Source organism: Hemicordylus capensis, chromosome 8, assembly GCF_027244095.1.
Source record: "Hemicordylus capensis ecotype Gifberg chromosome 8, rHemCap1.1.pri, whole genome shotgun sequence".
Taxonomy (NCBI): domain Eukaryota; kingdom Metazoa; phylum Chordata; class Lepidosauria; order Squamata; family Cordylidae; genus Hemicordylus; species Hemicordylus capensis.
Genome location: NC_069664.1, coordinates 9,569,591 through 9,580,533, shown reverse-complemented (window position 1 = coordinate 9,580,533; position 10,943 = coordinate 9,569,591). Strand labels below are relative to the sequence as shown.

The 10,943-nt window shown below is 46.8% G+C and overlaps 1 long non-coding RNA gene across 3 annotated transcripts; it reads right to left on the bottom strand.

The window, feature by feature from the left end:
- Positions 1–113: 113 nt before the first annotated feature.
- LOC128333966 (uncharacterized) lies at positions 114–6,587 on the bottom strand. 3 transcript variants are annotated; one of them, XR_008311138.1, is made up of 4 exons: positions 6,319–6,587; positions 2,241–3,050; positions 1,802–1,898; positions 114–1,308 (listed from the first exon to the last, which is right to left on the bottom strand). It is a non-coding gene; the product is annotated as an uncharacterized LOC128333966 (long non-coding RNA). The 3 variants fall into 3 exon arrangements; XR_008311137.1 differs by having other exon boundaries at positions 2,561–3,050; XR_008311139.1 differs by lacking the exon at positions 6,319–6,587 and adding an exon at positions 6,059–6,297 and having other exon boundaries at positions 2,561–3,050.
- Between the last annotated feature and the right edge of the window lie 4,356 nt (positions 6,588–10,943).

Sequence of the window (10,943 nt, the reverse complement as noted above, 5' to 3'; positions counted from 1 at the left end):
TGAGCTATTGTTCCTAGCTTATTTAAACACACATTTTCTAGATCTCCAAAGCTTATGAACCAAATTACATCTTCTTTGTGCCACTGTGAAGTTGTGATGGATCAAAGCGAAAATTAAACGTTTTAACCAACTTTTTATTTTCTCAGACATAAAAACAAACAGAAGTATCAATCACTAGTCAAGAGCAGAAAGATATTCCATTAGCCAAGGGAAGAAGGGGTGGGTGGGTACAGTTCAATTCCAACTTTACTGAATTACAACCAATGAAAGAAAAGGTTCCATATTGTGATTCTAGAAATTAATAAAATAAAAGGACTCCAATTCAACACAAAATCACCATCTCATGATCTTCTTTCCTGCATTTGAGTGAAATTTGTTGATTTTACAATACCAATTCAATACCAATACAATACCAATACAATGCATTACAATACAAGGGCAGTCCCAGTACATCTGCAGAAGTTCAGCCCTCTCACACCCACCACATTTCCAGCAAACTTAGGTCTGAGCAGGATGGAGAAATATGGGACACTTTGAGTGGTGTGAGATGTTCACAAGGGCTAGAAGTCGCCCGTGTGGTGATGATGGGGAAGGGATCCAGTCCTTGGAGCGGTCAGAGGAGGAACAGCAAGTTAAAGCAACAACCCTGGAAGATGGGAAGCAGAAGGAAGCCACTCACAGAAGGGTGCTCAGGAGGCGAGCCTGGCCTTGGATGACCAGCTGGTAGCTGGGAGCAGTAGGAAGCGCACACTTCTGCCCTCTTCCTTGTTCTGACAGGTGAGGCCGCACACATCCCAGATGATTCTGAACAATACCCAGCAAGAGGCCTGATGCCACCACTAGCCTCCATCTCTGTGGCTTCATACCACGCTACCCCCAAAAGCCAACCCCTTAAGAAGAGTAGCCATCTGCTCCTTCCGAAAAGCCATTGCTCTGGCTGCAGGCCATATGTAGACTGGCCGATCATCTAGTGCTGACCTCTTGGGGGGAAAGGAAGCAGCAGTGGAAGGGCACCATTCAAGATGCCACCATCTGTACTGCTGGAGCACCTCCTTACGTGTCAAAAAATACAACAACTTCTTGCCGTCTTGCCCATCCACTTGGACATCCTTTGCATGCGCAGCACTGGAAATCACCCTTGCCGCTGGCCAGTCAGTAGAGGTGCAGCAGTGGAGCTGATTTGGAGCAGATCCCCCAAAATATGACTTCTTGGAAAAGAAGAGACCAGGTCACTTTTCAAGTTCCTTGGATTCATTTCCAGTCCCAATCCACCAAAATGGTGAGTGTTCCTCCCTGGGAGCAATGGAACTAAAAGCAAGAAAAGAGACAGACTGTCATGAGATTCTCTCTCTTGTCTCCTGAGAGCAGAGCAGAGTCAATGAGAGCAGCAGGTCAATGGGAAGCAAGCCAAAGCAACAGGTGGGTGAGCAAGCCTATGGGAGCAGGACAATGATCGGGGTGGAAGTATTTGAGGACTCTTGATCTATATCTGCACTTGCCATTGTTATGGGTTCCCACTCCCTCTGTCCACTGCACCACCCTGGCACCGCAAACCTCCCTTGCAGCGGTTCATTCAGTCCGCAGCAGAGATGCACCTAGGTCATTTCGGAGCCTGGACCTAAAGGTCTTTGGAGCCCCCCCCCCCACAAGTTAAGCATCATTTTTAGCATGTAGGTTCTCGGGGGCACAAACCACATCACCCTGGACAGACTTCGACCCCGAAGTCCAGAGGTAAGAGCGTTGCTGGTTAGTAGTGGGGAAGCGAAGGAGCCAATTTGGAGCAGAACCCCCAAGATATTACCTCTTGGAAGAGACCAGGTCAATGTCCAAGTCCCTTGGATACATTTCCCGTTCCAATCCCGTGAAACGGCAGGTGTTCCTCCATGAGAGCGACGGAACTAAAAGCAAGAAAAGAGACAGCCATGAAATTCTCTCTCTTGCTGTTGCTTCCCAGCTGCATTGTCCCTCTGTCCACTGCACCACCCTGACACAGTGGCCCATGTCCACGAGGGCCAGGGATTTGGCTAACGGGGCCTCAACACACTTCTGTTAACAGAAGGGCTTTCATTGAGAGTCGTTTCCCCAGCTTTTCTGCTTGGTCACAGCAATCCCATTCCTGGTGGGCTTTGGGGATTGGTGGGTGGGGCTGGGATCCAGGAAGCCACGTTCTTGAATCACTGATCACAACATGCATCTGCTCAGCAGGTCTTTAGGCAAAGTGAACCCAAGGGGATGCCTACCCAGCTGATGACAGTCTGCACGCAGGGACAGTCCAACATCAGAGTATACATCAGTATGAAAGACTCTTGGTGGGTCACGTAAGGGGAGGGCAGGATTCCTTCTTCCCATCGTCAGGAGATGGTCACCTCTCGCCCGCAGCCGGCTCCATTTGTTGGGAATCACAGCCCAAAGTGTCAGGGCAGCTGATAGTGAGAAAACGCCACCCCGGTCCCCCCAAAGTCCTCCCACGCAAACATGCTCTGGGATCCACAGGGGCCAGAAGAATGTCAGAAGCAGGAGGTGATGGTGAAGATTCAACAAGCGCTGAACATTTTCCTACCTGCCATGATGAAGCCGGCACTGGACCAAAGTGGGATCTAAACTGAGAGCCAAAAAGGGGCAACGCCTCCTGTTTTTCCAATGAAGATTTTCTCCAACTGGCTGTGCGACCAAACACGACCAAACTTCCATTAAGGAATGGATTGTTTACTGCTGTTGCTATGCTAACCTTGCAGGTTTTTGGTTGGGGCCATAAGAATGTCAGAAGCAGGATGTGATGATGAAGGATGAAGTTATGGCGGGAGGAGGAGGAGGAGGAGAAGCAGACCACTGGCCGCCACTCAGACCAGAACTGGAGGGACGGGAAACTCTGGACACTCATCCTGGTAGAGCACCCATCTTCTCAGGATGCCGGCAGACATCAACCCTCAGTCATCTTCACCTTCAAGAGGAAGCATTTTGAAAGCGAGCTGATGATGGGACCTCCCTTTGGGATTCAAATGGAAGCTCCGCATGCGATGCCTTCAGGTCTCCCAGTTGCCACCTGCATCCTGGAAATAATAAAGCAGCAAATAACAGCAGTGTCAAAGAAGATTAGCAGATATGAAGCCAGAATTACACAACACAGGCAGAATCTCCAATTCCAGTCGAATCAGAGACATTTCTACCAAAGTATAGAAGGAGAAACTGCAAGAAACGTAGAAACACCAAATAAAGAAGAAACAGTGCAATTCTGGGGGAAATTATGGGACAATCCAATAGATCATAATAAAAAAGCAGGCTGGATGAAAGAGGTCAAAAATGTAACCAACAAATGCAAGATCTAATAATAACACCAGAATTAATAAGTGAAAGAGCAAAGAAAATTAAAAATTGCATTGTGCCAGGCGACGAAGAACTGCATGGCTTTTGGCTTAAACACCTAACAAGCCTTCATAAACAACTATCAAAACAGTCAATCACATTTTGCAAGGCGGTGATGTTGAACAATGGCTAACAACTGGGAAAACTCATCTCATCATGAAAGACCCAGCAAAAGGTGCAGTTCCAAGTAATTATAGGCCGATCACCTGCCTGCCAACCATGTTCAAATTATTTACTGGAAAAATAACAGATGAAGTGAAGCAACACTTATTAACTAACAAACAGCTTCCAGTTGAACAGAAAGGAAATTGCCCGAACAGCAGAGGCACAAAAGACCAGCTGCTGATTGACAAAATGATTTTAGAAAACTGCAAGAGAAGAAAAACAAATCTAAGTGTTGCATGAATTGACTACAAGAAAGCCTTTGATTCATTGCCTCACACATGGATACTAAAATGTTTAGAAACAACTGGTGTCAGCAAAAACATTCAGATATTTATTTAAAAAAGCAATGAGCATGTGGAGTACACAGTTAACAATCAATGGTGAGACACTTGGTCAGGTTAGCATTAGAAGAGGCATTTTCCAAGGGGACTCACTTTCCCCTCTGTTGTTTGTAATCGCCATGACCCCACTTTCACAAATACTAAACAAAACAGGCTTCGGATACCAAACATCTAAAACATCAGGTCAAATCAACCATCTGCTGTACATGGACGATCTGAAGTTGTATGGAAAGTCCCAGTCAGAAATCGAATCACTGCTAAACACTGTCCGTATATTCAGTAGCAATATAGCAATGGAGTTTGGACTAGACAAGTGTGCTGCATTAATAGCAATAGCAATAGCAATAGCACTTACATTTATATACCGCTATATAGCCGGAGCTCTCTAAGCGGTTTACAATGATGTAGCATATTGCCCCCAACATTTCTGGGTACTCATTTTACCGACCTCGGAAGGATGGAAGGCTGAGTCAGCCTTGAGCCCCTGGTCAGGATCGAACTTGTAACCTTCTGGTTACAGGGCGGCAGTTTTACCACTGCGCCACCAGGGGCTCATGAACAGAGGGAAAATAACAAAAACAGAAGGAATAGAACTGCCGAATGGAAGCAAGATCAAGAACCTGGAAGAGAAAGAAAATACTTGGGCATTCTCCAGGCTGATAACATCGCACATACTGAAGTTAAAAGAAAAATTGGAAGTGAATACATCAGGAGAGTTAGATAAATCCTCAAGTCCAAACTCAATGGCGGGAACACCATACAAGCCATAAACACCTGGGCTATACCTGTTATCAGATACACGGCAGGAATAATAGACTGGACCTAGGCAGAGCTAGAGATGCTGGATCGTAAGACCAGGAAAATCATGACCATGCACAATCATGCTCTGCACCCCCGCAGTGATGTCGATAGGCTATACGTCCCTCGCAGCTCAGGTGGAAGAGGAATGCTGCAAGTCCATCAAACAGTAGAGGAGGAGAAAAGAGGCCTTGAAGAATATATCAAGGACAGTGAAGAAGATGCACTTCAAATGGTCAATAATGAGAAACTATTCAACACCAATGAAAGAAAGCAGGCCTACAAGAAAGAACAAGTCAAGAACCGAGCAGAAAAATGGAAAAATAAGCCCCTGCATGGTCAATATTTGCACAATATAAGTGGAAAATCAGACATCAGCAAGACCTGGCAATGGCTTAAGAATGGTTGCTTGAAGAAAGAAACAGAGGGTTTAATACTGGCTGCGCAAGAATAGGCACTAAGAACAAATGCAATAAGAGCAAAAGTGGAAAAATCCACCACAAACAGCAAGTGCCGCCTTTGTAAAGAAGGAGATGAGACCGTGGACCACCTAATCAGCTGTTGTAAAAAGATCGCACAGATTGAGTACAAACAAAGGCATGACAAGGTAGCAGGGATGATACACTGGAACATCTGCAAAAAATACAAGCTACCTGTAGCCAAAATTGGTGGGACCATAAAACTGAAAAAGTTGTCGAAAATGAAGATGCAAAAATATTATGGGACTTCCGACTACAAACAGACAAACATCTGCCACACAATGCACCAGATATAACTGTAGCTGAGAAGAAAGAAAAACAAGTCAAAATAATCAACATAGCAATACCAGGGGATAGCAGAATAGAAGAAAAAGAAATAGAAAAAAATCACCAAATACAAAGATCTACAAATTGAAATTGAAAGGCTGTGGCAGAAAAAGACCAAAATAATCCCAGTGGTAATTGGCGCCCTGGGTGCAGTTCCAAAAGACCTTGAAGAGCACCTCAACACCATAGGGGCCACAGAAATCACCACCAGCCAATTACAAAAAGCAACTTTACTTGGAACAGCCTATATTCTGCGACGATATCTATAACAACAACAACAACGTCAATAAAATTCACTCATCCCATGTCCTTGGGAAGGACTCAATGTCTGGATAAAACAAACCAGTCAGTAACACCTGTCTGACTGTGTAAACAAGAAAGAAATAATAATACTTGGTTTCAGTAAGATGGCTCAGGAGTAACTGAGTCTGGCTGTCAGCCACCGAGAATCACTTCTGTTTCTGTCTAGCAAAACCAAGTGTCAAAATACCTTCTGCCCACCAACTGCATGTAATGGGCGATGGTCCTGTTCCCAAAAGATCAAGTTAAACATCAGTCTTCCCCCAATATAAATAATTGTACTACCTTTAAAAACAGCAACAAGGAAGCACTTCGTGAATTCAAAAGTTCTCTTTGCTAATGACTATGCCACTGTTTGGGCTGGCCAGATTTCCATGCATGCAGCTTGACAATGGAGCACAGTCAGGCATTTGTATTCAAATGGTTCAAAGAAACCCATCTTTTAAAAAGGCAAAACAAACAGCTGCTTATCCAAAGTGGATTCTGGCTCAGTTTGTGGTCAATATAAAGGGCTGTAGCCGGTTTCATTTCAAATGGGTCTATACCTCAGGATGGTCTGCAGCAAAAACGTTGGAGGGATACACAATGTTGAGAGGAAACCCCTCGGAAGGGGGGGAAGGTTCTTCTGTCTGTAACAGCAGAGAAGGAGCCAACCAGGCAGCCAGCAGCAGGCACTGGAGCTGGGGAGGGGGAGGCCTGACCTGCCCCCCTGTCTTCTGCTGAATATACCCACCACCACCACCAGCACCCCCCTCCGCATTCCTGGCGCCATCACGCAGAGTCAGCCACACCGTCTCTGCTGCTGCCGGAAGAGATCTGCTGGTAGCGAGCTGGGAACAGGAAGTTCCCTCTTCCCAGCATCCCGCGGGGGGCAACGTCACACCGCGGACGCCATCTTGAGTGCCGGTGTCTGCATTGTGAGGTCGCCCCCCGCGGGATGCTGGGAAGAGGCCACTTCCTGTTCCCAGCTCTCTACCAACAGATCTCGACCGGCAGTTGCACCGGGCCGTGGCGAGGCGGCGGGGACAGCAGCGGAGCAAGGAGGGGCAGGCAAGACCGTCCCCTTCCCACCCAAAGTGTCTGCCCGCTGGTGCAGGGCCTCTCCCGGTGTGGCTGGCCTGGCTCTTGGGGGGCCCTTGGAGGCAGCGGGCCGGGAGAGGACTGTACCATATGCCCCTGCTAGGCCCCTGTTCCTAGACAAGCCTGAACAAAGGTGACCTCTCTCACCAGACGTCCATTCAGGAATGGAGCCTTGGGCGGCAATGATGCCAAATGATTTACTGCTCTTCCTATGCTAACCTTGCAGGTTGTTGGTTGAGGCCAAAAGAATGCCGGAAGCAGGATGTGATGATGAAGGATGAACAAAGGCCATTTTCCTACCTGCCATGAGGAAAGGGCTCTGGACCAAACTCTGATCCAAACTGGGCAACCTCCTGCTTTCTAAAATAAAAGCGGGCTGTGCACCTGTCACCGCTCTCACCAAACGTCCGTTCAGGAATGGCGCCTTGGACGGCGATGATGCCAAATGGTTTACTGCTCTTTCTATGGTGACTTTGCAGGTTGTTGGTTGGGGCCAGAAGAATGTCAGAAGCAGGAGGTGATGGTGAAGATTCAACAAGCGCTGAACATTTTCCTACCTGCCATGATGAAGCCGGCACTGGACCAAAGTGGGATCTAAACTGAGAGCCAAAAAGGGGCAACGCCTCCTGTTTTTCCAATGAAGATTTTCTCCAACTGGCTGTGCGACCAAACACGACCAAACTTCCATTAAGGAATGGATTGTTTACTGCTGTTGCTATGCTAACCTTGCAGGTTTTTGGTTGGGGCCAGAAGAATGTCAGAAGCAGGATGTGATGATGAAGGATGAAGCTATGGTGGGAGGAGGAGGAGGAGGAGCAGACCACTGGCCGCCACTGGAGGGACGGGAACTGGAGGGACGGGAAACTCTGGACACTCATCCTGGTAGAGCACCCATCTTCTCAGGATGCCGGCAGACATCAACCCTCAGTCATCTTCACCTTCAAGAGGAAGCATTTTGAAAGCGAGCTGATGATGGGACCTCCCTTTGGGATTCAAATGGAAGCTCCGCATGCGATGCCTTCAGGTCTCCCAGTTGCCACCTGCATCCTGGAAATAATAAAGTAGCAAATAACAGCAGTGTCAAAGAAGATTAGCAGATATTTCCTACCTGCCATGGTGAAACTGGCCCTGGACCAAACTAAGATCCAAAACCGGGCAACGCCTCCTGCTTTCTCCAATAAAGACCGGCTGTGCACCTCTGGCCAAACCTCCCTTAACGAATGGATGGTTTACTGCTGTTGCTATGGTTACCAGAGTGACTGACTGCTCTCTGCTCTGCAGATTGTTCGTTGGGGCCAGAAGAATATCGGAAGCAGGAGGTGATGGTGAAGACTCAACAAGCACTGAACATTTTCCTACCTGCCATGATGAAGCCGGCACTGGACCAAAGTGGGATCTAAACTGCGAGCCAAAAAGGGGCAATGCCTCCTGTTTTTCCAATGAAGACTTTCTCCAACTGGCTGTGCACCTACAACGAACCAAATTTCTGTTAAGGAATGGATTGTTTACAGCTGTTGCTACGCTAACCTTGGGGGTTGTTGGTTGGGGCCAGAAGAATGTCGGAAGCAGGAGGTGATGATGAAGGATGATGTCATGGCGGGAGGAGGAGGAGGAGGAGGAGGAGGAGGAGCAGGAGCAGACCACTGGCCGCCACTCAGACCAGAGTTGGAGTGACGGGAAACTCTGGCCACCCATCCTGGTAGAGCACCCATCTTCTCAGGATTCCTGCAGACATCAACCCTCAGTCATCTTCACCTTCAAGAGGAAGCATTTTGAAAGCGAGCTGATGATGGGACCTCCCTTTGGGATTCAAATGGAAGCTCCTCATGCGAGGCCTTCAGGTCTCCCAGTTGCCGCCTGCATACTGAGAGCAAACCCCTGTTGAATGGAAGGCTCTGAGTCTTTGAATCAGAAAGTCCTGGGTTCAAACCTTACCCCTGCTCCGGGCTCACTTGAGGGCCTTCAGGAAACCACTCCCTCAGCCCCGTCCACAACATGGGAGTCAGAGCAACATTCGGGGCTGTGATCAGGATTACTGCAAGATCATCTATGTGCAATGCTTGAACACCCGGAGAAGTACTGTATAACTGCAAAGCAGGATTATTCGCTACATTTCTCTCTCACACCCTTTCTGTGCCGGCACCCAGTGCTCAGAGTCCCATGCAGGGCTGAGCTTCAGCGAGGTTCCTGCTTTGCCTGCCTTCAGACCCTCATTTCCTTTCCCCCACATCTCAGGCAGCCCCACTGGACGGATAGCTCCTCCATACACTCTCTCCATGCCAAGAAGAAGAAGAGGAGGAGGAAGATGAAGTTTGCAATGGGAAAGCATCCTAGCCAAGCATTATCCCTGACTCGGACGCTTTCTCTCTGGCTAATCAACGAATTGGGATAAGTTGATGCCTTTAGGCTTGAATGACGTGGCAGACCATTATAAGCCCTGGGGCTTCAGATGGTGCCCAGGATTCTCGGCTTATCTGGGTGCAGTGGTGTCTAGGAAAGCATCTCAAAAGATTTATTGAAGCTTTTCAAACTTTCTGTTTCAAAAGAAAAATGATGTTGATAGATGGTTTTAAATTTCTTTTGAGTATTGCTTGAAATATGAATGTATCCTATTTATTGTGAGAGATCTTGCCCTTTTTCTACCTATTTTACATTTTAAATGGGTATGCAAATGAGAGTTTTCATGGAAAGGGGGCCCTGACAACTACCAGTTAGAGAAGATGGGTTTAATACCCCACATTTCCAAGCTAGTCATTCGCCTTATACTGTATTTTAGTGCCTGTAGTGGGATGGGGCCTAAGCCACCTAATGGCGGAGTGGGGAAATGACCTGACTAGCAAGCCAGAGGTTGCCGGTTCAAATCCCGGATGGTATGTTTCCCAGACTATGGGAAACACCTTTATTGTGCAGCAGCGATATAGGAAGATGTTGAAGGGCATCATCTCACACTGCACGGGAGATGGCAATGGTCAACCCCTCCTGTATTCTACCAAAGACAACCGCAGGGCTCTGTGGTCTCCAGGAGTCAACACCAACTCAATGGCACAACTTTACCTTTTGTGGGATGGAATGGGGAAACTCAGGTTTCAGTCCTGCTTTGACTCCAATTTGTGAGTTATGATGTGGCCACATTGAAATCTTCAAAAAACCCTAAGTGCACACGAACTGGAACCTTAACTCTACTAGAAAATGCTGACACACCAGTCAACTCGTCAAAAACAGATGAAAAATGTAATGGCTGTTCCCCTTTTCATTCCGATATTAATCATACTATGATGCATCCAAATACCACTAGACCTTTTAGGGGTGGCCAATGCTCCCGCTGTTTACAGTCATTGCAGAATACCTAGTTTGACAATCCTAACAATGGTTATTTGGTTACATTCAGATCCCTCACAAATTGCTTCATGTTTCATGTTGCATACACTATGATTTGCCTATTCACTCATTTATGTCAGTCAAACCAGCAGATCATTAAAAACTTGCATGGCCGACCATTAATGCAAAATTAGGACTGAAATATTGAGGCCCCCGCCCCCCATTGATGGCACAATTTTTGGAGTTCAATCACAACGTGGTGGATGATCTAAAGTTCTCTGCCTCTGAAAACGTTTTCATATCAAGTAAGAAAGAAATAGATCCAGCAATCAGGTCACTTCAATGTAAAGCTTTTTGCATTTTTTATTGGAATACTCGAGTCCAGGATGGACTTCTTAATGAGAACTTGGATTTTTTTGTGGAAAATTATCCTGTTTTGCCATATGTTTAAAATTATTGCTGTAAGTGCCTTTGGATACAGCACTTATTATGGGTTAGCATCCCCTAATGCTTTTTAGATACAGCCATGTCAGTGTTTTCTAGTGGGTATATAGGCTGGCATATGAGTTTTGTGTTTTTAATTTGCACCTTTTAGTCCTGTATGGACTTGATGAATTTGTTCCCTCAGTGTCTGCTAGGCCCCTGAACTCAATTTAGGGAGGAAACCTTCTGTTGCTCTTATGAAGTAATTCATTTCTCAAGAAACTCTTTTCCCAGTCTCTTACAAACCATGCCGGGATCTACCAGTAGATCCCTGCCAGAGAAAGCTGTA